A 5,622-nucleotide genomic window follows, 5' to 3' on the forward strand; every position below is an offset into this window, starting at 1 on the left:
TTTATTTTTTTTTTTTTTATCAATTACTACTGACAGATATAAACAATAATGGTATTAAGTATTTACAAAAAAAAAAATTAATTAATGAGTCAAAAAAAAAAAATGAAAGAAAAAATAATTGTGTACAGTGATGTAAAAAAAAAAAGAAATGTTTAAATAACCAAAAGTGATTGTTAGTGTGTACTCGTCGATGTCTCTTATTAATTAACGATCATATTATGTTTAATTATTTTATTTTATTTTTTTTATCGATTAATTATTAAATTACTTTGAGGCTTGTGTATTTATTAACGCGGTAAAAAATAATAATTTGAATTGGTAATAAAGTATACTAAATTTTTAATAAAAAGTAATGATAATTAAACAGAATAATGATTAAAGAGAATCGACGAGAAGAGGTGCAGTGGATCAAGTGTATTAGGTGTGTTTGAAAAAAAAAAAAATTATTATTGATAAAATAGATGCCGATATGCAGATAAAAAAATAAAAATGTGTGTTTATTATAAAACCGAGGCCCAAGTTCCTACTGTTGATGTTTTAATGTTTAATGCTGATGATGTTGATAAGTTAATGATAAGTTCTATAAGTTCATTAATATATTGATTGAGTTATTATGAAAATTGGTTTTAAAGTTAAAGTTAACGATTGAGTTTAAAGTTTTTTCGTTTGTTCGTGACTTGAGTGTTTAAAAAATTTTAAATTATTAACTTTTAAATATCGTTTTATTACAAATCGAGTCATTGATTTGAACTATCAATTATGGATTTATAAAATCATTTATTATTTTATTTAAATTCATTATTTTATGGTAAAATTTTTTTTAGTTAAAGTTTGTTCGTTTTAAGTGAGAAAATTTTAAATAATTATTTTTAAAAATCAAGAAAAGTGATTTTAAAAAATGGTGCTGTGTCAATGCATTTGTTTTTACAAATTTATTATTATTTTGCTCAATTAATTTATTTATTTTATTAATTAATTAATTAACTATTAGTTTATCGATGTCAATTGTGCACCAGTGATTTTTTATTAGCAACGCGTGATTTAAAATAAACTGTTAGTGTATTTATTTTTCTTTTATCAAAATAGTTATCAATTGCTCGTGAATGGGTGATTAAGTGAGTCGGTGTTCTTTAGATCTTTAAAAAATTATTATTTTAATTACAGATATATTATTATTACAATAATAAGTATCTTGTTTATTAATGGGTAAGTTAATAAACGGAAACGGAAATAGAGACTGAGGATTAGACCGGAGAATAGACTTTCTGTTTCAGATTTCCTGTTCATTTTCCAGTGAGTCCATCAAGAATTAATATTTTAATTGCAGGCAATTATTTTCAATTATTTCTATTTACTTTAATTTTTTCATATTTCAAAAATAAATATCAAGAAAAAATTTTAAATATTCAAATAAATTTAATTCAAAATAATAAATTCAAACGTCAAGAATGAGGATCAAGATAAAAATTTAAATTCAAAAATTGTACCTGACAAAAATGAATAAAATATAAAACAAGTATATATTCATATATCATTATTGTTTTTTTTAATTAAAAATTAATTAATTTTAAGATGTTAATATTTTTACTCGAGCGCGCAGTGGAATGCACAGCACCTAGAATTAATTAACAAGTATTAGTTGCACTTGTAATTATTATTATTATTTATATTAGACATCTCAAAACAAATAATAATAATTTAAACCAACAGCGCGGTTAAAATGAGTTGTTTTGCGCATGCGTTAAATATTTAATGCTCGAGTCACCTTCGCGGGCGTTAACCCATGATTTTCCAAGAAATAACGCCGTAATACCGACAATCAATCGTACGCCCATCATTATCTTCAATAATACTATCGATTTAATTAGTAATACAGCTGCCTTAAATAACCATCAGCTAAATCCTCCTTGAAGCCATAAAATTTCATGAAATGTCAAATTAATTAAAACAAATTGTCCATAAAAACTGATCGCCAGTCAATATGCTGAGGGATAATGTAAGTGTGAGTAAGTACGGATTTAAAAGCCTTGTACTGAGTATTGATAATAATAATAAATAATAAAAAAAAAATATCACAGCATGTTGGAGTAGAAGTCCAAAGTCACGGCGCAGGTCTGGTGAAAACATCACACGGCCACCAGGTCTGTTAGTATCTGGTGGTTCTGATGTATGGATGTATAAATATATATATAAATAGCGGTGTCTACAGTCAACATAAGTGTGCAGAAGACAACACAGGCAAGAGAGAGCATGAGTGAGCATGAGCACTCGTAGAGAGTGTGTATCATCATCATCATCACACAGAACGGGCGGTGTCCAATAGCCAAGAGTAAGACAGAAAATTATCAAAGAGAAATAGTATAGTAGGTATAGATATAGATGTGTTTTATATCTAGTGATCTCAATGTCTACTCCGTACTCTACTCGGCAGTCAACGGCATCGTCTCGTTAAAGGAGTATCAAGTTTAAGAGCACCACTACACGGTAAAAATAATAATAAAAAAAAATTTTTATAGTATAGTTTCGTAACTGAGTACTGGAGTGGGTTTTAAAATTAAACAGGATCCTTTTGTGTTGTTTTTTATTGTTTAGTGTTGGGTAGCCAGGAGCACAAGCACCTGGCACACCTGATTTGACGGCTAAAAAGCGAGGGAAAAAGTGTACACCTTGAGGCAGTTGTGCTGGAGACGAGGTTTTGTATTTATTTTGTGGTGTACAACAGTGCGGTCATGAGCTTGATGATTTTTAGGTCTAGAGGCCAGATAAGTACTTGATTGTTTAGGTTTTTAGTTTGGAGCTGGAGTTGGGAGGTATTTTTATTTGAATGGGTTGAGCTGGAGATTGTCGAGAGTGTGGAGTTTAAAAAGTGAATTCCAGTGAGGAAGATACAGTTTTTTAATTGTAAATGAGTTAAGAGTGAAAAATATAATTAAAATATGCTTCAGACCGAGTACGGTCTTATAAATAGAGTCACTTGGGTCGTGTCGACGACGAGGATCTTCGTGCGGAAGCGGAAACATTTTTATGAGACACTACATTTTTATTAAGTACGTTTTGATTTTGATTTTTTTTTTCTATTAATCAGCGGCTGTATCAATAATTAGTTTTTATATTGGTGTTGATTGTAGCTTCTGTGGGTCCGCTTTGTTGAAATTTTTTATGCTAGTGATGATGATGATGATGATGATGATGACCTGTAGGATTTAACTCGACGTAGGTGTTTGATCTATAAAGTTTAATTGAATATTTTAAAAAATGTCAAGAGAGTAAAATAAGGTCTCTGGCTTTTGTCAAGCAAGTAATCAACTCAAGTGCATCTTTATTATTTTTCTTTTGTCTAAATTTTCTTTCTTTGGGGTAAAAAACTTTTAGCAGAATTCAAGAGGCAAAATAAAAATGTATATATTTTTTTTTTGAACGTGGAAATTTAAATTAGAAGATATGAGACAACACGAGCCCGTAAAACGGGCCGTATTTATCAGGTAGTTTATTTAATATTGTAGTAAACGATCCGTAATAAATTAATTATCTGATGGAAAAATTTTATTTTTATATGTAGGATAAAGGTGATGACAAAGCTGATGAATGAACGGTTGAAATAATTTATCGACAAACAAAATACCGGTCACTAGGTTTTTTCTTTCATCTTTTATTTATTATTCGGGTACCGGGTAGTTGACACAATTTAACTTTCTAATTTTAATTAAATCAATAACTTTCCAATTATAATTAAACATTTAACTAGACTCAAGTATAATTAAACTTTAAATATTTAAAAAAATTATCCAGCATAAATGTTCATGCATTGACCAGGTCAACCCACATTCAATGCAAATTCTCATTGCTGCAGCTCGTATTCATACTCAGCAATGCATTATTTTTCCATCAGGTACTTTAGTAAGAATAGAAAACATCGCGTCAAAGCTTTAAACTTCACAGCAGAGCCTAGCAAACAAAAAATACAAAGGAATAATTAAAAAAAAAAAAAATGCAGCTTATTGTTTTGTCGCCGCGAGCTTCGCAACCAGGCTTCGCATAAAAGCATTGAAATGCAGCAGCATAAAAAATAAGGACACAAAATAATGTCATATGTAACAACAATAATTTAGGAGGCCATAACTCCTAGTGCTAGTGCGCTTCATATGCAATTAAAAATTAGTGCAGTAGACCCGTTACGTGGTAACGTGAGCTGTAAAAAATGTCATTTTAAATACTCACACACGTTACTGTGTTATTGTATCATAAAGTGTATCATGATCATGAATGAGACACAACACTACACTAATATAGTCTTCAATGCTCACGCAATCCAAGTATCTCATACATTTAATACACATATATATAATACTAATTGTATAGTTGGCAAGGACGCATATTATATCAAGACTTAGACTTTCATGTGTCGCAATAATTCTGAGATACGACCTAAAAATACTCCTCATAAGTCTTTAATCGCAATAATTATTTAACTCTATTTTTGTATATATTATCATCATTATATTTAATATTCATTGATATAAATAATTAAGATAATAAATCAATCATCTATTGATTTGACTAATTATGATAAATTCAAACGCTGGTATTAATATTGCTATTGAATAATAGTGTAGACAAATCGTAAGGTCATGATAAAAACATGTAATAGTATTTATAATTATTATATCTATATTCACACATATATATAAGCAATCTTATCGGAGAGTATTTATACAATATACAACTTAAATATATCAGTAAATATTTATCTTAGTTTGTGACACTTGAGTGTGTATTGACGGGAGATTACATATATTAGACGTTATATGTCGAGCACGTGTTACAGAACCAAAGGTCTGGGGCTTGTATATATTATACATACTTTATATTTATGTATATATATATATATATATACATATATTTTTTTATGTACTGCATATAATAGTTAAAGCTGTACGGTGCTCGTCGAAGCGTAACATCACAAAGCCATCACTCGAGCACACGCTTAATTATAAATTATTTTTTCTTTGCTACTATTTACGATAAAATCCTCTAGCTCTTACGATCTTTTGTTCTTTTTATTTATTATTATTTATAAAAGTCAATATTTTATCAATTTATCTATAAATCTGTCCATTATATTTATCATCAATCCCCGACTTTTGCCGCTCTATAAATTTATTGACGTGTTATTTATTATGAATGATAAAAAAAAAAGTAAGCTCTTTATCTGGTGTATCTATACCTGGACAATTAAATATTTGACGTGTCTATTGTGGGTCGTATTTACACGGGAGTGAAAATTATTGAGTTTGATTTTTCATCACAAATAATAGGTGTCGATAATTGGTCGCGTGTTTTCTGTCCGTTTACTCTGGAGGATCTAATCTGATTACGTTTAAATTTTATCGATGATATTTTAATTTATTTATTTATTTGTTTTTTTACTGTTATTATTTTTTAGTTTGTTGTTTTTTATTATTTAAGGAGGATGGCCTCACACGCTTTGGCAAACTTGTATTGATATTTACACTGTTGCAATAATTTGTTGTTATTAAACCAATTGATGAGTAATGCATGAGTAAATAAGTTGATAAATGAAAAGTAGTATGAGAGAAAGAGAGGAGATAAATTAATTTGAGA

Source organism: Microplitis mediator, chromosome 6, assembly GCF_029852145.1.
Source record: "Microplitis mediator isolate UGA2020A chromosome 6, iyMicMedi2.1, whole genome shotgun sequence".
In the NCBI taxonomy this organism is placed as follows: Eukaryota; Metazoa; Arthropoda; class Insecta; order Hymenoptera; family Braconidae; genus Microplitis; species Microplitis mediator.